This window comes from Amblyomma americanum, chromosome 1 (genome assembly GCF_052857255.1).
Source record: "Amblyomma americanum isolate KBUSLIRL-KWMA chromosome 1, ASM5285725v1, whole genome shotgun sequence".
Classification (NCBI taxonomy): domain Eukaryota; kingdom Metazoa; phylum Arthropoda; class Arachnida; order Ixodida; family Ixodidae; genus Amblyomma; species Amblyomma americanum.
The window spans coordinates 152518313-152542937 of NC_135497.1; positions in this window are offsets into that span (position 1 = coordinate 152518313).

Consider the following 24625-nt stretch of genomic DNA (forward strand, 5'->3'; position numbering starts at 1 on the left):
TGCGCTCTGCCCTTGCGTCAGTGTCTAACATCGCCGAGGCCCACCAGTCAAGAAGCATATGTCTGGCTATAGAAGAATGCCGTAAAAAGTCGAAGTTTCTGGGGCGGCCAACAAAAGGGAATTCTTCTACCTGGTGGAATGCGGACTGTACAAGAGATTACAGGCGGAGGAAGGCAGCATAGAAAAAGCCTCTTCATAAGCAATGCGCAAATAACTGGAGTCATTATAAAGTTATTGCAGCCACCTTTAAACGCAGTTTCTCGTGGGAAGGAAAAATATGACTCAGAACACTTCGATTATCTTTCGATGTCGGGCAACCGACGTGCACTATTCGGCTTTCTACGGTCTAGAAAACTGCTCATGTCCTCTAGTAATTTACAGTCGCTAGTTATGTCACTTAAGGAAGCTATCCAGGCGGTTGAATCAATTGCCACGGGCCTGCAAAAGCGGTTTCGTCTCTACTGCCTCTGCGACCAATGTTGTTTGCGTCAATGGTGCCAAATAATAATGCATCACAAGTTAATCTATCGCAGCTTTCCCAAGTTATACAAAGATTACCAGCCGCTGCTCCTTGCCCTGATGGTGTCACTACAAAGATGCTGAAGATTCTCTATGAGGAGTCTCCCGACTCCATATTGCACATCATAAACTACTCCATCAAACACACTTGGATACCTCCTGAGCGGAAGCTGGCCAAGGTGATTCCTTTACTGAAAAATCAGGGTGGAGGCTATGAATTAGATAATATTAGGCCAATTTCTTTAATATCAAACGTGGTAAAATTAATAGAACGGATGTTACTAATTCGGGTTTCAGCCTTCGGGGACAGCAAAAATATACTCAGCCCGTGTCAACTCGGACTCCGACCACGCTGTTCGATATGGAATGCACATGGTAATCTTGAAAGCAGAATCATCCTTGCTCGTCGTCAACGCCAGGTCGCGGCTTTGGTTACGGTTGACGTCGCCAAAGCTTACGACAGTGTAGAGCACTCCATATTAATACATAGGCTACAGTCTCTTCACTTTCCAGATTATATAGTTTTTTAGATATCTGCATTTCTTTGTAGTAGGGAATTATTTTGCGTTCATAATGGTGTTCGTTCAGAGAGGTACAGACAAGCGAGAGGTGTGCCGAAAGGAGCTATTTTCTCCTGTGCTCTTTAATATTCTGTTTAGCTCAATCCTTCTCCATCGACATGTACGCGCTTACGTCTATGCGGACGACATTGCGTTTTTGCGGCTGCGCCGGATATACATTCCCTGCATGGTCCATTGCAGTCATATCTGAGTACACTTTGAGCACTAGCAGAGTAGCTTACAGCTGAAGTTAAATGTTAGTAAGTGCGCCATCTTTATTTTCCCTCTACAGAATCCTGTAGTGGTCTCTCTCACTTGCCACTTACCACCAATACCACTGGTTCAATCTCTAAAATACTTAGGGGTCATTTATGACGAGAACCTCACCTGGCGACCACACACTGACCATTTAGCGGTGAAGGGGGCGCGTGCCTTGAGCATGTTGCCTAGAGTGTGTAGTCACGGTAAGGCATGCGAAGAGATACGCCATTAATGATTTACAAAATGTATGTCAGGCCAATTTTGGAATTTGGATCTGTGTTGTTTTCAGGCTCGGCTACATACAAACTTCGTCCTCTCGTTCTTTTGAAGACGGAAGCACTTCAGATGTTCCTCAGTCTCCCAAAATTTGTGGCTGCCAATGTGCTGTACCTTGAAGCCCGTATTCCCCCTCTCATTTCTCGACTTCAATTTTTAACTGTTCAGATTTGCCTAAGAATCCACGAATTTCATTTCCACCGTTCACAAAGAATTTTTTGTTTCCAGCCGATCTCCTTTTTTAGTTCCCTCTGGTCTCGTTTTCATACCCCACAGGTAGCGTTTGTGCAAAGATTACTTGAGCCTTTAGATGTGAAAATTTATGACATCCTTCCTGCGCTATGAAGAGGGCCCGCTGTCCACATTTTTTTCGAAGATATTTACCCCCAAAATGCAAAACTTTTGCACCCTGTATTCCAAATGATCTACTAGACGATCATCTAAGGACCTTGCCTACAAATAATGTAATAGCAACCGACGCATCGCAGTGCACTGAAAAAACAGGTGTGGGAATATTCTGTTCACACTTAGACTGGTCCTTTTCACTGCGGCTTCCAGATTTCCCCCCTATTTTTCAAGCAGTTTCTGGAAGTAGTACTTGTTCTGCGCAAGCTGCACCCCTCTATTACCGCAGTGCCACTTCTATTGCCGCATGTTGACGGTCTCATTTTCAATACATTCTTGTCCCTGCTTCCTCCGCATTTGAGTCTTGTTCTTTTAGTAAGGGTTCCCGGTCACAGCAGTGTGACAGTTAATGAGATTTCTGATACTCTCGCAAAGGCTTCAATAAGTGGCCCCGTGCTGCCTATCATCCTGGCTACAGCCTATATTACAGCATCTGTAGGTTTCGGCCACGTGCGGTCTTAAGCACGCAAGACACAACACTTGTAACATCGGCAGATTATCAGCACCTCAGATATTCTTGGAATAGCGAAGTTTGTCGATCTCGGCAGCTTGAAGTATCTCTGACGAGGCTGTGGTGCCATATACCTCCTCTAAATTTCTATTTACACAGGTCGGTTTTGGCGCTCTCTCCCTTTTATGCATTTTGCCGTGATCCTGAATCTATTGAGCATTTTTTGCTCTATTGTCGCCGATACACCTCTTTGAGAAGAAGATTGCTGGAGGAACCCTTGCGGCCCCTTGGCCTTAGTTCAAGCAGCCCGCTCTTGCTATCATTTGGTGCTACCACATTCGGATTCAGCCACAGTTCTGTTTGTACCACTGTTCTAAATTTCCTGCTAGAATCTCACCGAATGCCATGCTAAGGGTTACAAAACTTTCTTTGCTCTCAATTATTACATTTTGGCTAAATAATTATGTTCCATGCAGTTCCTCTCTTTATTATTATTATAATTACTAATTTTGAAGTCAAAACTTTCATCCCTTTTCTGTTCATGAGGAAGAATCCTCCAGTGTTGCTTTCCCGCGTGCTTTTCATTTTAATTACCTGAATACAGGTGAATAGTCACCCGATTCTTGGCCGATCCCCCAGTGCGGGTATGTGCCATCTTTTGATAGGCTAACAACAACAACAACCTCCGAAAGCTAGCCTTCAGAACTGTGATGCTGCAGTGGGCGTGAAGCGTTCCGGCCTTGCGTGCTATTGCGGCGCAATATGGTGCGGGCGTCCTTCTTCCCCACCGCGATGAAGCCCAGGTCGTGGTGGGGCAGAAGGCGCAACAGCAGTTGGGAGCACCGCGAGTGGAGAGGTCGGGGACCATAATGCACGAGAACCACGGACAGCTCGGCGACGGCTAACGCTTGTCCGATGACGTAGAGGCCGGACGGAGGACGAACAAGCAGCTCCATTAGCACCGGGGTCTGTCGCAAAACGCAGGAGTCGAGGGGAAGTGTAGCAGAGAACCAGGAGCACATCTTCCTCGAGGTGACAGTGCGAGCCTTGCGCGCTTGGACAACTCCCACGCTGTGCCCGACGTCGACTGCGGCCACAACCTTCCCCTTGGTCGTGCTGGCCAGAATGCTCCTCTATCTCATCCGTCGCAGGCATCTTGCACTCGTGGAACATTGCGACAAGGAGGGGCTCTGCGAAATCTCGGTGGCGGTTGATTTGATCGCAGTGCAGTACGTTATCTGGTGCGGCGGCTAGGCAAGACACGCCGGCCACCATCGTCAGGTTTGCTCGCGGAAAGCGGCTCCGCAGCGGCCGTGGCACTCGATGCACGAACCTGCGGAAGGGGTGCGGCGTGATCGTAGCAGAGCCCACAGCGTTAGCTTCCAGCAGAGCAGAGCCGCTGAGCGCTCGGATGCCTTCGTGTGATCGTGCGTCGCGCCGTGCACCAGGTGGAAGGGCTCCGCTGCTCAGCTAGGGATCGAAGTCGCCGTTCGGGAAGCCAGCCGGCGCCGCCAGTAGTGGATCAGCAGAGCCCTGGAACATCATCGCGCTGCCCTTGGCACCAAGGAAGGGGCGACGTCCGTCGATATCTTCGAACAGCACAGCAGCAGAAACGCGATATTTGGAACTCGAGAAAAATTCGCGGCCACCACGGGACGTTCTTCGCGTGATAGTGCCGAACGCTGCCTTATTCTTCTTCTTCACTCAGGTATATGACACATACCCACGCGGGGGGATTGGCCAAGGTGTAGTTGAATAAACAAAGAAGTTTTCATGGAAGATGATGACAAAATTGTAGCACCAATCGTGAATTTTGAAAAATCAATGAATAAAAACAAGAGAACAATATTGACAGTTAAATAACAGACAGCATTTTGGTGAAAAAAGAAGAGCTCGTAGAACTTTAAAAGAATTAGCGCATCAACCTACCAGTTGCAATTATGTAATCGTGGAGAAACCCACAAATAGAACCCAATGCAAATCCCTTGGCGTTCGCACCAAACGATAATACTGGCAAAGTTAAAGGGAGCCCTAACCTGGAGAGAGGGACCTCCAGGTAAATCTTTCTCTGAAGTGCGATCTTTGGGCAGTAGAGGAGAAAATGGTCTAAAGATTCAACTTTCCCACATGCGTCACATAGGTTCGTCGGTGTCAACCCACACCTGCATAGATATAAATTCAAACTTGGAATCCTGCACCGCAACCGCGTCATTGTTACCTCACACAGCCTAGATTTACACGAACGGACGTTCCAATTATATGCTAAGTGCTGATAGTCAGTGGTATTTAGTAAGGGATCTCGTAACCTGGCTGATATATGTAGGAACCGCTGAAACCTGGAAATCGCCAGCAGGCTGAAATTCGGGACGGGATGTGTCACTGACCCGTCAAGAGCCGACCTTGCTAAGTAATCAGCCATCTCATTTGAATGAATACCTGCATGGCCAGGGACCCAGACAAAACGGACCACTTTCAAAGTGCATGGGACAAAAAATCGCAGGATACGGCTCAAAAAATCTTCTTGAGAAGTGTCAAGGGAGACTAACACTGACAAACAATCAGCGAGAATAATAACATGAGACACATGGCATGGAATTTTGTGAAGGGCCATTCCAAGAGCCAAAAATTCCGCAAAGAATATAGGAGTATAATCTGGGATGCGGACAGAATAGCTCCATGCCAAATCCTGCGAAAAGATGCCAACTGCAGCTTTTTGGCAGTTGACGGAGGCATCGGTAGCAAGCACCGTATGATGGGGGTATTTCTTTATGTGATCCGAGAGAATACTGTTTAAAACGTTTGCTGGCATGTGTTTCGCATGAGATGGGAAGATGTGGTCGAAATGGAATTCCACTGCTGCCGGCGTGTCGTCAACCCACTGCAAAGAACTGAGATCAACACCAATCGGTGTTAAAAAGTTCTGCGTCAACATAATTTGTGGCATTTGATACCGTGACCAATGATGAGAAAAGAATAAGGCCGGCTGAGACACAAAAATAGGAGTACTGAGATCAGTCACTGGGTCCATCGACCTGAGGAAAGTTCGCACCGTGAGTATTTGAAAACGGGAAGTTAGATCGGGGATACAGGCTTCCAGATAAAGCAGGGCGTTTGAAACTGATTTTGGGAGACCAAGGCAGAGGCAGAGAGCGCGCCTTTCCAGTAAGATTAAGGGTTGAATCTTGTAGCTTGCGCTACCAGAGAACAGAATGCAACCAAATTCAAGTATAGGTCTTACGTAGGCTTTGTATAGTAACAATAACGTGTCGCGGCGCATCCCAAACTTTTTATTGGCGATTCTTGTCAGCCGGCCTAGAGCGCGTTCTCCTTTAAACGCATTGTTCTATATATGAAGGCTCCAATCTAATGCTGGGTGATAAGTAACACCCAGATATTTTACGGATTCCACTTGTGGAATCTGGAGATTGCGATGGACTAATGAAATGTGCAAAGGCCTGTCTGGAGGAAATACTAAAACTCCGCATTTGTCTACATTCAGGGATAAATTAATGCCCTGCAACCATACTCCAAGAGCATCCAAATATCCCTGCAGAATGTGGGAAAGGGAGTGGATATCCCTGGCCGAGGCGAAAAAAGCTATGTCATCTGCATACACAAAAACTGTTATATCAGGACGAATGGGGATGCCACTGACCAAAATATTAAAAAGCAGAGGGGATAGCACCGATCCTTGCGGCACACCTCTTGATTGATAATATGTATTTGAACATAGGTTTCCCTCGGCGCAGTAAAAGAATCTGTCCTTCAGAAATTCAGACATCCACGCATAAATGTAGGTTGGAGGATGTAACTGAGCAAGTCTGTTAAGTAAAATAGTATGCTCTACACTGTCATAGGCCTTTGCTACATCAAGAGTGACCAAAGCTGAAACTTCTCTTCTGCGTAGCGAGAGCCGGATTCTGCTCTCTAGATCCACATGCGCGGACCATATAGAGCATCCACGACGAAAGCCAATCTGGGCTGAGCTGAGACCGTTGATGATGAGATGAGACGCGTGATTCACGAGAATAGGCGCGAGAAGGAAACGAGTTTTCTTCCTTGTCAGAATAAACTGAAATAATACCCCAATGGCGGTTAAATGTTTCCCTTTGAAGGTGACGTTTTTGTTATTTTTATCTTCGAGCCTTTGGTTCCTTTCCAGATAAGCACTCTTTGATTTGTGTCGGTTTTGCTCATGACTGGATGGAAAGGTTGGCCGCTTTATACACGTTTCAGATGGTGAACGCTACGACGAAAGACAGTGAAATAATGAGAAAGATGTGGCGTGTGGTTTCCCTCATGCTCTCGCAGTCCACCTTGGATAGGAGTCGCTGCTGTTTTATAAGACTTCTTCCCTCCTCGCCTGCTATTTTGAAGCGATAGCTCCACTACGCCATGTAAATCCGATTTCGCCGTGCGTGGCACAGCCCTCTACTCCGCATGCGCCGAAATATTCGGGTGCTGCGTAAAAATCAAGGGTCAAGCAAGCTCAGTAATTAAGAAAACCAGCAACCTCGCCTTGCCGTTCCTAGATGATGCTACCTAACAATGCTCGGAGGCCTTTGCGTTACGTGCACTGTTTTTTCCTTGCCTTGAAAGCAAGGTTTATGCGTTGGAAACGTACTGGTGCCATCGACGCCGTCATGACGAGCTCACCCCCCCCCCCCCCCCGCCCCCGGTTGGAGCTGTGCGCTGCGGAGAAGCTTGATGGCAGCCTCGATTTCAGTCGGTGATTACGCCACAATTTCAAATGCTCGCGCGAATAGATTGCTCATGCTTTACCTTCAGGTTTCACACATTTTACCCATTTAAGCTAGTTTTTTCTAAAAAAAGTGGTTGCAGTTTAGCGCAGCTAAGCGTGGTTATGCAAGCCAAAGGTTTTATGATGTTCGATTGTGCTGTTGTTTAAGCCTGGATATATAGTGTTATGAACGGGATCCACACCGGCGAGTAAAGCGAAGATTCATCGACTGGCAGCGATGAAAGCGAAGATTCAAGTACCGGGATGATCACGTGGAAGCGGCAATTTCGACAGATCGTTGACCCACGAGGACCCTGCGGAAAAAAGATGCCTCCCGGGCAAGCAGGCGCTGCCATCTTTCCCACGCACACGAAGAGGGGGAGATGACCTTCCCTTCGTCTGCAGTTCCTCGCAAGACGCGGCCGACGGTGTACAGTCGAAGGGGGAAGCGGGCCGTGATTGACAGCTTCGGACGAAGTAGCAGCGGACCTCCGAATCCTCCTCGCCCAATCCCACGGGGCTCTGCGGGTTGTGTGCGGCGACTCTTCCAATCTGTGTCTGTTGTGGTGAAAGAGGCGGAGCCTGGGTTATTTAACGAGCGTCCTGAGTACGAACGATCGCTCTGCGCCTTAGCGAGATGGCTCATCCAGTGGCTCTGGGCCTTGGCGAGAAAACCCATCCAGTCGCTCGACGCAATTAACTTTTAATTCTTGACTGTTTGCTCTTCCTGTTTCCTTCTAAATTATGTAATCAAGTTTCTTTAAAAGTGCCAGTAAGCCCGTTTGTTTGTCGTTTTCTCAAGGTTCAAGTTTCATATTTCTTCAACCCAAAGGCTCTGACACGCCACCCAATGGAGCCCGGGTTCGAGTGAACCCGTGCGCCACGACAACTGATGGCAGCGGTGGGATACGAAGCTTTGGCGCCCTAATAACTGGTGACCAGCGGTGAGATCGGAACCTGCAAGCGGCAACAACGGTCGACCAGCGCGAGAGCAGCATGACCACAGGTGTGCTAGCTGCACAAGTCTGAGCTGTTGCTCATCCTCTGGGAGGAATTGGGGATTCGAAGTCTGGACGCCCCAACAACTGTGGATCAGCGATGGGGATCTGAAGCCACAAGCGACATGTGGATGGAGGCTACGGGACTGACGGCGTCAGCCATACTCGACAGGGTGAGTGCTCGATCTTTGCACTCATTTCGCCAGACCGCACTAGCACAGGCAGATGTTAGATGTGGGATATTGGTTTCCTTGGTAATGAAAATCTAGCAGTTTGTTTTGATCGCATTCAGCTAGAGCTTGTAATTTAGTAGGGTTAGCGGCACAAGGTGTGATCCGCGATGGACAATTTCAAGGTAGAGGGCCTGCTTGAAGTTCTGGAAGATCAGGGCATTCCAGTAGGCCCACTAAAACAAGAGAAGCGATTTTGGACATTATGCAGGCTGAAATGTTGACAGTCGAGGCGGCAGATGAGACTTGGGAATTCTGGAGCAAAGAAAAGAAAGGGAGAGACAAAAACTTAGCGAGGAACGAGAGATGGAATGGCAGTCGAAGTATCGCGAAAGATAAGCTGAACTAGAGAAAATAAATAGACAACTAGAGAAGCTACGCGAACAACAGCACACAGCCGTTGCTCGGGGGGAAACGGCAGTAAAGATTCTAGCCCAGAAAAGAACGCCAGTTTGGGAGCTGCAGGGGCAGCAATTGCCGATTTAGGGGAGATGCTTTCTCTCGGAAAAAGAATAGTGAGCTCCCGGGCCAGCGCAGTGAAGGAATCCAAGAAGACACTCCTTCATTGCCGCTGGAGAGCAATAGTAGCCAAGTGTTCGAGACGATTTACTGTAATGAGAGTGACCGCGAGTTATCTCAGTGCGCCGCTGAAACCCCAAGCCAGAACGCACCGTTAACCAAAGACTGCTTCAGGTAGAGTTGCGGGCCAGAGAGTTGGTAGAGAGTTATAGCATATCGTTACCGTGTTTACGTTACCGTTTACCGTGTTACCGGTCGCATGGCTTTCCGGTTAGCGCAGCGCACGCCAGAAGTTTTAGCATACCGTCTCTCCCATGACAAGTTACTATAAGGCTAAAACGAGTGATGATGATGGCAGATGCCCAGCTTTTAATGATGAAAAAATACGGATGCATTGCAATCTTTTCTATGAAGTGAAATGCTACATGCACTTTAATATTGTTTTTATCTGCATATAAAGACGTACTGACTACACTTCAGCTAACAGCCGACACAGCGGCTTTTAAAATCTGCCCGAGAAGCTAGACATCTTTGCCTACCCTGGCGAGTAGACAATTTCACTACATAGACCTCAGTAAGCTTGCATACGTAGCGCATGTTGCGTTGCGAGCGCTGTAAAAAAGCGCAACTACGACACCTGTTTGCCGTGACGCATCGTGATTTTGTGTGTTTGGATGTAAACACAGTGGAGCCATCTAGTGACAGTAAGTTAAAGCGCGCTAACTTTGGGCTGGAGAAACTTTTTATCTTCTGCACTTACTGACGAAGATATTAAGGAAATTACCAGTCTTTTTTTCAAGAAAAAAATAATGAACATATAGAAAAATGTTAAATCGGGCACAAAACTGAAGAGCTGCAGTGCAGCTGTTGCTATTTGGCAATGTACACTACATGTAGCTAGGCTTAACTGCTCAAAAATCGGCACATTGTTTTAAAAACATGGCCCAGTTGTTACTCAAACCTCGACGTATGAGTGAGAGTCTGCAAATTAAAAGCGAATGCCGTCATTTATAGCGAGAAATGGCGCCGAAGAAAGCGGTGGCGGTACTGTATTTGGTCCGAAGCGGCCGTGCAGTGCGCCGCCTTGTTTGTTTACGAGCGAACGCTAACTCTCCGCAACGCTAAACGAGATTCCGTAAAGTGCTAGCAGACCGGTAAGTGCCGGAGCATGCGCAGATGTTGCTAGCCGCCCACGGAACACAAAACGTCTCTGAGAAATCTAGAAACAGCTACAAACGGCCGCAGACGTCTTGTTCCCTGTTGGAACGTTTAATAGACATCAACAGAAGAGGTTTATTAGTGAACTTCTTCTAAACGTCCCTTTTGAGAACATGCGAAGACGTGTGCCATTTGTTACGGGAGATAGAAACAGGGAGCACCGCGGCCGACGAATGCATGTAAATATGCAATATATATAACAGGAATCCGCGTCTGTTGTCATGCGGCGCGAAAAGCATACCCAATTCTGATACAATCGAACAGCTTCAGTCGCAATTCGCCTGAGCTAGGCAATAAAAATTGTTTTCAAAGATCAACGTGTCATTTTAATCCACAGATCGTGCCACGGATGCTTATGCAGGGCTGTTTGCAAGGCTGTAACGCGTATGCCATACACATGCTGTCCGCCACCGCCGGTCACCGCGTTCAGTACATGTAGGCTTTCCGTTGTGGCGTACATGGTACAAAGACGGGCTGGTTTGCTGCAGCTTGTGCACATAATTAAAATCATACACACAACAGAGCAAGGAACACGCAGACAAAAAATGGGCCCGCATTTACAGTATACGACCAAACACGAAACCACGTTTCAAGAAAACACAACACTGGCTGCGGTTGGCTTTGGCTATCGTTAGCTTTTCGCGCAGCTATAATGAAACAAGCGCATGTCATAAGCAATCACCAGAATAAAAAATAAATTTATTATATTACATTAACAATTTTATGTTGCTTTTTGCTGGTATTTCAAGTAATGTTTTTTGATGGTTTTAACTACTGATAGTCACTAGGTGGTTGGTTGCAACAGATCGGCACCACGTGACTGCATCTTGCGCGCGCTTTTTTCGGTTCCAGCGCTTGAACTAAGCTCCTTTGTTTCTGCGCGGTCAATGTCATTGTGAGCGAGCAAGTGCTGCGTTACTACCGCGTTGTGTGCGACGAGTGAAGGCAAGTGGAGGCGCTCTTCGTTACTCCTGCAACACTTTGTTTCCAGGTGTGAGTAAACGTGGTCCCATAGTTTCAGTTTGGCCAATATGTTCGCGGTCTCGCATATCACACGTGCAGTATGGCCTTTGAAAGTTTAATGAGAGGAACTCTGTACGCCGTTCTTTTTTCTCAGCGCGGCCTTTGTGAACGCGGCTGAAGACGCAATTTATCTTGTTTATTTGCTGTCGGCGCTAAGGCTGTCCTGGCCGAGAAGTCTCTTTTTGAGTGAGTTGAGGTTACGCAGCAATGGAAAGAAAACGAAAGGCCATTGACGCGCTTTCGCGAACTCAGGGGCATCGTAGACTTGATGCCCTCATTCAGCCATTAGTTCGTGAGATCGACTTAGAAAGAACCATACGAGAACAGAGACCTTCTTGTGAAGCAGCACAACATAAGCCAGATGATCGCTCTGCTTTGGTTATTGAATTCGGCGCGAGCTCCTCAGGAGATCGTTCCAGCATGGACCGCGGAATGGAATGTGTAGACACACCACTAGGACAGAGTGTGGTCACTGCTCATGACGAATTGGAACCGCAACCGGGACGTTCAAAGGCTCTGGTAGAGTCAAGTGACAGCGAGTTGAGCGCGCATGAGTACGATAGCCGATATTGTGTTCACGAAGAACCGGGTAGATCAAGTGTTGTAGCACCTAGTCGTTGCGGGAGTAGTGAGAGTGAGACTGAATGCCAGTTTTCTGAGCAGCGCGTCGATTCTGCAGAACAGATAGCTGATATTTTGAGAAATTGGTCATGTGAGAACAATGTTACACAGGCAGCCCTTTCCTCACTTCTGAAAATATTAAAAACGCATGAATGCTTCGCGAGCTTGCCATCAGATGCGCGGACGCTACTGAGAACCCCTCGTTTTGCTGAAGTTGAGACTGCAGGAAAAGGGTCATATGTCTACTTTGGTATTGTAAAGAGCATTGAAGGCATGTTGGCAAAGTATTCCAACTTGTCTCGGCTACCTAAAAGCATTGGTTTGATGTTCTATATTGATGGGCTTCCATTCAGCAAAAGCTCCCAGAGCCAGTTCTGGCCCATTCTTGCAAAGACTGATGACATTCCTGGCACTGGTGTGTTTTTGGTTGCATGATACCATGGTAACCAAAAGCCTCCATCACTGTGTGATTTCCTGATTCCTTTGATCAGTGAATTGCTGCAGCTCCTAGAGAGGGGACTGTGCATTGATGGTTTTTACTTCGCTATAGCTATTAAAGGGTTTGTATGGGATGCACCTGCTCGTGCATTTGTTTTAGGCACAAAACTACATTCTGGTTACTATGGCTGTGGGAAGTGCCAACAGAAAGGAAAGTATGTTGAAGGTAGAGTTGTGTTTCCAGACACACATGCATCATTGCGAACAGATGTGAGCTTTGCTGACAAAGTGCAGGAGGAACATCATGTGACAGAGACACCACTTTCTGCACTTCCAATTGGCCTTGTATTTCATTTCCCACTCGACTACATGCACTTAGTTTGCCTGAGAGTCACAAAAAAATTGATACTGCTGTGGATGAGAGGCTCACTAGAATATCGTTTGCCTTCATCAGCAGTTGAAAGAATCACAAAACGGTTACTAGAGCTGGCAACCATTCACTGCGAAGAGTTTGTGCGGAAGCCACGCTCCCTGAGAGAAATTGATCGCTGGAAAGCGACCGAGCTGCGTTGTTTCCTGCTGTACTTTGGCCCAGCTGTTCTGAAATGCATTCTACCCGAAAAATTGTACATTCATTTTCTATTTCTGCATGTGGGAATCACCATACTTTCCAGTGATGCTATGTGCCAGGGCTATTGGGACTATGCCAAGGAGTTGCTCATCTGCTTTGTCCCATCGTTTAAATCACTTTATGGTGAGCACAATGTCTCTTATAATGTGCATTCCTTGGTTCATTTGGCTGATGACGTGGCCAAGTATGGAGCTCTCGACAACTTTAGTGCATTCCCTGCAGAGAATTTCATGCACCACCTGAAGAAGCTGATAAGACACTCACAGAAGCCACTAGAACAGCTTGCTAATCGCATTGCTGAAAGGGCGGCTGCTGGCACATTGTTCATGACCAAGGAGCCTACTTACCAGACAGTGCTGTATTCACAGATGCACTGCCGTGGCCCCTTGGCCGAAAACTGCTGTGGGCCTCAGTTCAGCATTGCAAAGTTTCCTCTCTTCACTTTGAGAACATCACCTCCTAGGAAACAATGCTTGCACCATGAGAGATTCAACTGCCATAATGGTCGAAAATTTTGCTTTTGACTGCCATGGTCACAAGGTTGTAGTTGGCAGAAAATTGGAGATTATTAGCGACTTCTTCACCACGCCATGCACATCTTCAAATCTTGGCATTTTTATTGTGAAGGAAACTTCTGGCCCCCTTCTTTCATTGCGGCTCTCTGATATTAAGTCAAAGTGCATCTTGCTGCCTCTTGAGTGCCTAGAGTCTCAGTATGCACTTTTTCCTCTTATCCATTTGACTCTTTCATCCACTCAGCATATATAATACCCTTGGCATTTTAGCAGCTCTGCTTGCTCATGCATTCATTCTTCATATACATCTTTCATATTTTAGTAGCTTTTCTTGCTCCTAATCTACTTTGTGTGTTGGCTCATGCATCTGTCATGCTTATATATCTTTGCATTCTAGCTACTCTGCTTGCTCACAATGTGCCATGTGTGTTGATAGGAAATGTATGCTGTTGTGAGGTTTGTAGAAGGCAACAGTGTCGCAGTGGTGCCTACCAATTGGCTTTTGGACAATGACACAAAATGTTCGTGGCCAACCTCAAGCACAAACATCCAAAAATTAGTGCGAATGCGGTCCCATCTGAACTCTTCTGCAGATGTGTACAGCATCGAAATTCTTGAAAAAACAGGTATGCAATGTCCAGTGCTTTTTGAAAATCTTAGATTCTTTGTAGTGGTTTCAGCAAAAGTTAGCGCTGTGGCACACATACTTGCAGTGTACATTCCAGTTGTGCATATGTGCATGTAATGAAGTTCCACTGATGCAGTGTCCTTCACAATGCAGAAAAGACATTTAAGAGGCAAAAAAAATATGGAATGCCTGAAAAAAACATGGAAGTCTATGGGCTTTGCATTGGAAGCATACATGCACAGCATAATAGATAGGAAAATGCACCATGGCTTATGCCAGCTTGGCTTCTTGTGTAGAGACGTGAAGAACAAGGCACCGGTTTAGTTTGGGAACCAAAACTTTTTTGTGACTCAACATCTTGCCCAGCATGTCAGTAATAGCTGCTAGTTTCCTTTCAATATGTAATTAGCTATAATTTATTGGTATTACAATAGCTTGTTAAGAGCGTCATGCCTAACAGTAGTCTGCACTTCACGGGGCACCCATTTTTCCAAGCATTTCACCCAAAGAAAACAAGCACCAGGCGAGAGCAAGACTTGTAAATTTTCTAAAGCCAGTTAGTAGACAAGGGCAGAGGGTCAAACTTTGCACATACCTCATGTGAATCAGATAGACAGACCACTAAGCCATCGCTGTCTGATGCTATAGTAGAATAAATTGCTCGCAATTTATAGCAATGTGTTTGTCAGTATACTACTTGATGAAGGAAATGAAATGCTTTTTTTTTAGAAAAGTATGACACGGCACAAAAACTGCGTAAAGCAGAAGATACAGAGCATTTGGAAACGTCAACAGATCAAGGTATGTGCTTCTGTTTTCTTCATTCGGAGTAAATTTTTTTCTCACTCTGAATGTCATTTTAATAGAAAAAGGGCGAGGCAAACGACGAAGATTCTTGCTGCTGTCCAGCTCATCTGATGATGACGAGACTGGAGCTCAGTGTTTTAACCTTCCGGAGCCACCTTTTCGTCGCCAAAGGTTAATGCTTATTTTGTTCTACTGTAACAATGGCACCTATTATGGAAACTTTTCCAGCAGTCCACAGACGGAAGAAAGTGACAGCATGGGTAAGTTTGTAACACATCTATGAACGTTTGTCATATCTCTTAAAATAAATTAAAATCAAATTGTTGTTACATCACATTCATTGAAGCCGGAAGTTAAAGAATACTGTCCAGTGTTCTGCTTACCCGTGATGGGACCAACGGAAAGAAGACAGGAAAGCATGGAGGAGAAGTACACAGAACAATGCTGGACTTACAATCACCTGTTATAGTTAACAGCCTGCTGCTTAAGTACTCATGAGATACCAGTACACGGATGAGTTCGATTCCATCCTTTCGTTTGTATTTGTTTCATAGATATTCTGGCTCCTCGCACAGTGCCCAAATTAGGCCCTGTAAGGCATTTCAGTTGTCTTTGTGTATGAGCATATGTAACATGTGCTCAGGACCAAGGAAAGCATTTTGCTGAAGTCTTTGTACCTACACTTTGCAGGGAGCCATTCTTACTCAGTACAGCATAGCCAGCCAAGCCAGCCTGGTAAGATCTCGTATGGCAACTCCGTGCTCCCTATTAGGGCAATGAGAGTATACACTGCAGGGATTTTTTTCATCACCATTAAAATCATTTTGATGCTTTCGCATTTGTGTTTCTTTGATCCAGACTTGCCACGGGAGCTTGTGCAGAGTACCCTTGGTAAGCTATTGCCGCCATATTGGTTTGGAGAGCTGGTTCGCTGAAGCCTTAGCGCATTTGTTCTTATGCTTTGCAGAAAGCCACACTCGTTCATGGCTGCCACAATGTTCTGGTAAGATGCAACGTGTCAGCTCCCTGGTTCAGTGCAGAGGAATGTAGCATCGCCTGCGTGTCTTTTATCTCATTCATTCCTTTGAATTGTTTGACGTCTTTCCATTTTTATTCTTTGATCCAGACTCACTGCAAAGGTCTTCACGGGCTGCCTCGGGTAAGTTCTTGCTGGCAAATTTGTTTAGAGAGCTGGTTCGCTGAAGCCTTAGCACATTTGTTCTTTTGCTTTGCAGAAAGCCACACTCGTTCACAGCTGCCACAATGTTCTGGTAAGATGCGACGTGTCAGCTCGCTGGTTCAGTGCAGAGGAAGATTAGCATTGCACGCGTGTCTTTTATCTCATTCATTCCTTTGAACTGTTTGATGGCTTTCCGTTTTTATTCATTCATCCAGATTCATCCCAACTATCTCTGCGGACTGCCTCGGGTGAGTTCTTGCTGGCAAATTGGTTCGAAGAGCTGGTTCACTCAAGCCTTGGTGCTTTTGTTCTTGTGCTTTTCAGGTCACACTCGTTCATTGCAGTCACAGCGTTCTGGTAAGATGTGACATGCCAGCTGATTCATGGCAGGGGATTAATACCACTGCATGATTGTCCCGACTCATTCTTCAATTTTCATTTCTTGATGTCTTCTTGCTTGTGCTTCTTTGGTGCAGATTCTTTGCGGGGCCTTGTGCAGAGTGGCCAGGGTAAGTTTTAGCTGGCATTTTAGTTCCTAGTGCATAAGTTCATTACCGGAGAGCTGGTTTGCTGAAGCCCTAGTGCAATATTCTTGTTCTCGGTAGGAAGACTCTCTCGCTTGCCACAAGACAGCCAGCCAGGCCAATACGGTATGATACAGTGTGCCAGCACCCTCCCTTATTACAGTGAAATGATGTCAACACCAGCATGTTTTCTTTTGTTTATCCGATTGAATTGTTGCATTTATTCTTTCAATTTATCTTGCATTCACAGTTTCACAACAGGGAGTGGCACAAAGTGCACGAGGTAAGCCTTGAGAGGAATGTTTAACAGTTCAGCCATGTGTCTGGAATGCATGTAGAGATCTGGCTCATTGTTACTCTACAATTTTCTTTTTAAGGAAGCTGTGCACATGAACTGATGGCTGGACCTCACTTTCTTGGTAATGCAATGCCTCAAATATCTGACCCTATTTACTTTAAATTCCATGGAAAGTGACCAGTTTATTTTTCTTTCAGATGAAGCATCAAGACACCCCTTAACCAATGTTTCATCCGAAGGAGGTAACATACGCATCCTAAGCACTGAATTTCTGCACTGCTTTAATCAGTATTTATTGCCTTGGTAGAAACAACTTGCATGATATATGTTTGTTCTATTTTATGCACAAGTCAGCATTCTAAAAATGGTGTAGAGTTTGTTTTAAACTGCATCTTGCCTTATTGTACTGAGATGCTCACTTGCAATGCAAAAAATTGTATAGGTCCTGGTTGCATCAGAGTCACCGCAGGAAGTCAGATGTTACTTTTTAGCATGTGTCAATCTTTTCTGATATTGCATTATTTTCTTTGTTCAAATTAATAATAGAGTGCTTGCTTTCTGCCTGTTTCTTATACTTTCAGGATATGATCACGAAAGCTTGGCAGCCGTGATCAGAACTGAAATATCAATTGAGGGCATTGTGATGACCCCCATAATGCGCAGGTCCACACGGGACGGAGAGGCAAAGAGACACCGTATGGCTCAGTTTAAACAAACAGGTATATTCAATAATTACACATGATTAAGGTTATACATCAGAGGCTGGGGCGTCCGAGCTTACGTGCCGACGACTTCATGGGGGCGATGGAGTGGCTCCGGAGTTGGGCTCGAGCGGTTGCTGGCAGAAGCTGCACGCCGTCGGGCTTCGGCGCTGAAGGCCCTCTTCGCTAACGATGTCGTCCGTTTCTTCGAGGATGGTTCACAAACCCTTCCTCTAGTGTCGTTCGGCTTGGAAGATGAACAGGAGGCGAGCTTGTAGATGATGACAGCAGAGCATAATTTTACAACAGAACAAACTTTGCACTACTTTACTCATCGACCGGGCAGGTTAGTGCCTAAGTAGCATCACATTACATGCTAAGCATGGAGCCCCAGCTCAGACTGGACTGCATCCGTTTACATGTGCTTTTAAGCACTTGATTAACAAAGGACTAAGGGCGGTCATTTCCAGTGGCCCGCCCAAAGCATCAATTCTCCAATCCGAAATAACATGCGAGATGGGGACCACCCCTTTGGGTTGGGCTTAGCCTCGAACCCAGAGTCTGTTAACAATACAAACTAAATAAACAACAAAAACGCCACCACTCTCTCTCAAGTGAGAGTATACACAGGCTCTCTCTTCGGAGCTAATTCACTAGCGCCTGTCTTTCCACATTCTTGGCGAGTACTGCCTGTCCGCCATGACAGGTGTCCGTCGCGGCCCTTCTGGGAAGCTGTGGGTGCCTTCCCGGCGATAGCCCACGACAAAGGGGGGGGAGGGAAAGAATGTCGTCTTCGCGGAAGCGCATAGCGTCGGCTGTGGTACGGCGCGCTCTGGCCCGCTGACAGCTCCCTTGTCCTGGAATGTAACCGGAAATTGGGGAGGATAAAGCCTGTTTCCCCGGGGCGGTGGCGGGTCCGGTTTTTCTGGTCGTCACTCAAAGAGCATGGCTGGGTAATTGATGATGCCGCTGTCACGGGTCTCCGTCTACACCGCGCCGTCGAACGTGGATCCTCGTAGCACACACGGAATGTCACACTCGCTCACCCTCCAGAAGAATGTTCTCCGAACATTTGAGTCCACGCCGCTCCCCTTGTCTTTCTGAATCGCCTCGCACAGTGCGTCCGACAAAACACTTTTCGCTGCACTCAACACCACTGCACAACACCATATGCCTCCGCTGTCAATACTGGCGTCTCCAGGGGCAGCACTGATCTTCTTTTACAGATAAACATGAAACTCAGCACCCAAGCCTCTCCTTTCTAGTCCAAACTGGACGAAATAAATTTACCACAGTTACAAAGGAGCTCCCACTTCTAGCACGATCACGGCACAGACAAAAATATAGATAACGAAAGGAAGTAGGGCAGGTTCTGCATGCGCTCCGCATGCTCTCCTGTGCAGGTGTTACTTAATGACAGAAAGGTTTAACTACCAACTCCGATAACTTAACACATAAGCACGTAGCAATGTTATGAGCTGCGGCATTACACAATTCTAACCAGTTCACAACTCCGCTCTGTTTACGCCATTAGTCCGACTAAGTAAGTCTGTGCCCCTTTGTCTGCTTTGGGACTCGCGAGGGCTCGTGGCAGGAGCCTCTCCTGGCGTTATCTGCGCGGCAACCTCGCGCGCTTCTTCTTCTAGCAATGCATGAAGTAAATCCGGTGGCATTCCGGCCATCACCTCGGGCGCCTGCCGAACAAATGCAGGAGAGGGCGTTTCTTGCGAACTATCTGCGCGCTCCGCTTCACTTCTGTCCCCATCAAAATCCGCGCTTTCCCTTTCCTCATTTCGTGAATACTGAACCGGTGCCGACTTGAGGCGATTTGCGTGTATCCTTATCAAACGCCGGTTCACGTCTCGGACTCTGAAGTTTACCGGAGAAAGCTTCTCGACAACTTCGCACGGTCCTCTCCACTTCGTCTGGAACTTACGAGCTAGCCCAATCTGCCTTTGGCAGTTTTCAATGTACACGGTGTCCTCCACATCAAACGGCGCGTCTCTAGCACTGCGATCGTGCACCTCCTTCCTGCGCTTCGCCGCTTTCTTTAAGGACTCCTTTGCGATGTCCCTCGCCACTTGCAAGCGCGATTCTAGCTCAACCTTATAGTCGTCCAGTGAAGCGTATGGGACACGACGGGGGCCCTCTGGCACTTCACTAGGCTGGTCCGGGTCTCGGCTGTAGAGAAGAAAGAATGGCGATTCGCCCGTGCTCTCGTGTGCTGCCGAATTGTAGGCAAACATTGCATACGGGAGCCACAAGTCCCAGTCCCGCTGGTCGCGCGAAACAAAATGCGACAGGAACCCGGCCACGGTTTGGTTCAGTCGCTCCACCGCGCCGTTGCAAGCCGGATGGTACGGTGTTGTCTGCTTCTTAGCGATCTTGAGCAGCTCGCAAACTCTCCTCATTAGCTGCGACACGAAGTTCGTTCCCCGATCTGTCAAGAGTTGCCTCGGGGGTCCATGTCGGAGCACGATCTGTTCGACAAATGCTCTTGCAACCGTGTCTGCCTTCTGATCTGGGAGTGCTACCGCTTCCGCGTATTTTGAAAGGTGGTCGACAAATACTAAAATGTACTTGTTTCCGGAAGTGGTCGTGGGCAATGGGCCCATTATGTCCATACCTGTCCGCTCGAAGGGGGCCGAAACCTCAGGGAACGGCTGAATTGGAGCTGGTCTTCGTCCCTTGGGTGTTTTTCTTTCGAGACAGGAATGACACTTCGCACAGTAGTCTCTAACATCCTGTCGCATGCCACTCCAAAAGTACAAACGCTCCACACGCCTGCGTGTCTTCGCTACGCCAAAATGACCGGCGCATGGCGCATCGTGAAACGCGCGAAGAACCCTTTCTGTCCACGACCGAGGTATGACGACTCTCTCCCAAGCGGTTTTCTCTGGTCTCCCTTTCCTGGTTGGCCTCGTGCGCCGACACAGGGTGCCGTCTTTGTCAATGAAATAACCTAGCTGTTCGGGATGAGACGGTGCGCCCTCTAAGCTTTCGATTATTCGCTTCAGGTCAGGATCTTTGCACTGCTCTGTGCGTAATTCGGCGGGGTCGACTACGGGGACAAACTCTTCTATAGCTGCCACGGCAGCTGTGCGGCTGAGTGCATCAGCATTCAGATGTGTCTTTCCTGACTTGTGCTCAACTTCAAAGCAGTATTCCTGCAGGTGTAGATTCCGTCTAGCGAGTCGCGAGGTAGGGTCCCTGACACTCATCACCCATTTCAGAGGATGGCAGTCTGTGACTAGCTTGAATTTGCGGCCGTAAAGGTAGCATCTGAAGTGCTTTACTGCCCAGACAACGGCGAGGCACTCCCTTTCCGTAGCTCCGTACTTTTGCTCTGTGGGGCTCAGCTGTCGGCTAGCAAAAGCAACGGGATGTTCTTTGCCCTCGATAACCTGAGATAGCACGGCACCCACTGCGAACTTTGACGCATCTGTGGCCATAACGAAGGGCAAATTAAAATCCGGGTGGCGCAACAGCGGTGCACTCATTAGCTTCCTTTTCAGGGCCCCAAAAGCATTCTCCGCGTTTTCGTCCCAGCGAAAGGCGACATTTTTGGCTGTTAAGGCGGTGAGCGGCTTAGCGAGCTTGGCGAACTCCTCTATGTGCCTTCGGTAGTAACCGATCAGGCCGAGAAACTGCCGGACCTGGCGGACGCTAGTCGGGGATGGAAAATCCGAGACACACCTTAGTTTCTCAGGGTCCGGTCGCACGCCGTCAGCTGAAACAACGTGCCCGAGGTATTTCACCTCGTTTTTGAGGAATTGGCACTTAGAGGGCTTCAGCTTGAGACCCGCTGCTCTTAGTCGCACCAAAACCTGCTCAATATCGCGCAAATGGTTATCAAAACTGTCACTGTATATGATAATGTCATCCATATACACGAAGCACAGCTTCCCCAGAAGACCTGCCAGGATAACATCAGCGGTTCTCTGCCAGACAGCAGGGCTGTTGGCCAGACCCATCGGCATTCTTTTCCATTCATAGTGCCCTGAGGGCGTGTTGAATGCCGTTTTCTCGGCATCTGCCGGATCCATTGCTATCTGCCAGAATCCCGCCGCCATGTCCACTACCGTGAAGTACCTGGCAGAGCCCAGCTGAGAAAGCGTCTCCTGTATATTGGGGATGGGGTATGGATCGATGCGAGTTACGGCATTTAGTTTGCGGTAGTCCACTACCAATCGATACGAGCCATCTGGCTTTTCCACCAATAGTGCTGGTGCTCCCCAGGGTGACTTTCAGTGTTCGACAATGCCGCGATCAATCAGGTCCTGCACCTGCCGCTCCATCTCCTCACGTTGGGTGTAAGGAATCCTGTACGCACGCTGGTAAACGGGCGATGAAGTGCCGGTTTCTATCCTGTGCTTTATAACGCCACAGCAGCCCAAATCCAGGTTGGACGCGGCGAATACCTCCGAGTAGTCGTTCAGCAAACCAGCCAGAGCCTCCCTCTCCCTGGATTTTACGTGAGAAAGATCGAACGACACCTTTGGAGCAGCCGAAGGACTAGCATGCTCTACAGTTGCGAGTACCGTATCGGTGGGCTCACGTTGCTCTATCGCAGAGGTGAAGAAAGCCAATGTTTTGTTCTTGGGAAGGCTCAGTGGCTGCTGGCTACAGTTAACCACCCGTAGGGGCACTCTGTGGGCGTCATTAACTGTCACGAGGCACGCGGCTGCCTTCAGGCCATTGCTGAGAGAGTCGACCGGCTCAAGCACTCCCACGGCGCCGCTCTCTACATCTGAAGGCACAAACGCGTACAAAATGTGCTCCGACCAAGGAAGGACGACCGCCTCCTCGACCAGCCGGACGGCAACCCGCGAATATACCTTCTCCAATGATCCCACTGTTTGACGGGTGTCAATATCGGTAATGCGAATCTCAGCCCCTCTCCTGTTCAAAAACGGAACTTTTGAGCCGCCCGCATTAACCTCTTCCTCAGAGAATAAGACTACTACCTTCCCTTTTCTCAAAAAATCCTGCCCTAATATACCTGACACTCCGTTTGGCAGAGACACCGTGTCCGGGCATACGTAGCAGGGGTGCTCCAATGCAATTCCGCCGAGGGAGAAGTGTAACCGGTAGAGTCCACTTATGCCAAGAGGATCCCCCGTTATGCCTACAAATTTGGTTGCCATACCACCAGACGCTTCCAACACCTCGCGGTCCCCCTTCCTTCGAAGCGTGTTAAAACTGCTCTCCTTAAGCAATGTCACCTTTGACCCCGTATCTATCAACAATTCCATACAACAACCATTTAACTTGCAACGCACAACAGGGCATGCCTCGTCGGCCACACAAACTACCACCACCTCATCATCTACTGCTCCCTCCCCACGCTCCTCAGGCTGGGGAGGACTAACTAGTTTTTTGACTCGGTATCTGGAGCCCCGCTGTAGGCTTGCTTAGGGCGTGTCTCGCCTGCTTCTCTTTGTGGCTCCCCACGGCGCACGTTTTGGCAGAACCTGGCGATGTGTCCGCGACCCTGGCAAGCGAAGCATACGATTTCTTCAAAATCTCGCATACCGCGCCTGTAGCTTTGTGGCGGTCTCCGGTTTCCAGCGAATGGGCGCTGTTGAGCGCGCGCTTCAACCTGGCATTCTACCTGCTGAGATAGCAGCTGTTCTAAGCGATCTAGCCGCTCTGTCAAGAGAGCAACCTCAGGGTTGGGCACCGCTCTCTCTATGACGCGTACTCTCGCTGCGGCTGTCGTTAACGCCTCATTTTGTTCCTCATCCAATGCGGCCTCCACGGCTTGGTCGAAATTGCTCGGCTTGCGCGAGAGCACGAACCGGCGCACGGGGTCTTGCAGACCAGCCACGAACAAAGCGGTCATTTCCTCTTTAAGTATATCCTCCGCGTATTTTTTCTTAAGCTGGTCTCCTTCCTCCTCCCTGCTTAACGTATCGCGCGCTAAGCGCTGAAGCCGCGACGCAAACGTTCGCACGTCCTCCCCTACCATCTGTCCGGCGTCACGGAACCTCTGTACCCGCACGTGACGTGGTTCAGTGTCGAAATGCTCAAACGCGAGCTTCTTAAATTTCGCAAATGATTTTGTGGATTTTACTTTTTCGTCTCGCCAGGCAAAATCATGAGCAGCTCCTGCCATCTTACACCTCGCCATTCCCAGCATTTGAGCATCGGACCATCCCCCCATTTTCCCAATCTCTTCTAGCATGGAAAAGAAATCGCAGATTGGAACCCCTGTCTTATCTCCCGTAAACGTCGGAATGACGCTTCCTAATGCCAGCATGCTTGCTCCGAGCGACGGCTGTGGAGTGGGAGCTCCCTCAGATACAGTCATTTTTTTTTTCATGCCCTCCAGTGCCTCAAGCCTCTCAAATGGGGGTAAAAGTCCCACAATCAGTCCCGTGATTCCCTTTTGATTACAATTTTAAAGTCATGAATGTCACAGCATTCAGAGGACATTTGCTTTTGAGACCCCACTTCTGACACCAGTGTGATGACCCCCATAATGCGCAGGTCCACACGGGACGGAGAGGCAAAGAGACACCGTATGGCTCAGTTTAAACAAACAGGTATATTCAATAATTACACATGATTAAGGTTATACATCAGAGGCTGGGGCGTCCGAGCTTACGTGCCGACGACTTCATGGGGGCGATGGAGTGGCTCCGGAGTTGGGCTCGAGCGGTTGCTGGCAGAAGCTGCACGCCGTCGGGCTTCGGCGCTGAAGGCCCTCTTCGCTAACGATGTCGTCCGTTTCTTCGAGGATGGTTCACAAACCCTTCCTCTAGTGTCGTTCGGCTTGGAAGATGAACAGGAGGCGAGCTTGTGATGATGACAGCAGAGCATAATTTTACAACAGAACAAACTTTGCACTACTTTACTCATCGACCGGGCAGGTTAGTGCCTAAGTAGCATCACATTACATGCTAAGCATGGAGCCCCAGCTCAGACTGGACTGCATCCGTTTACATGTGCTTTTAAGCACTTGATTAACAAAGGACTAAGGGCGGTCATTTCCAGTGGCCCGCCCAAAGCATCAATTCTCCAATCCGAAATAACATGCGAGATGGGGACCACCCCTTTGGGTTGGGCTTAGCCTCGA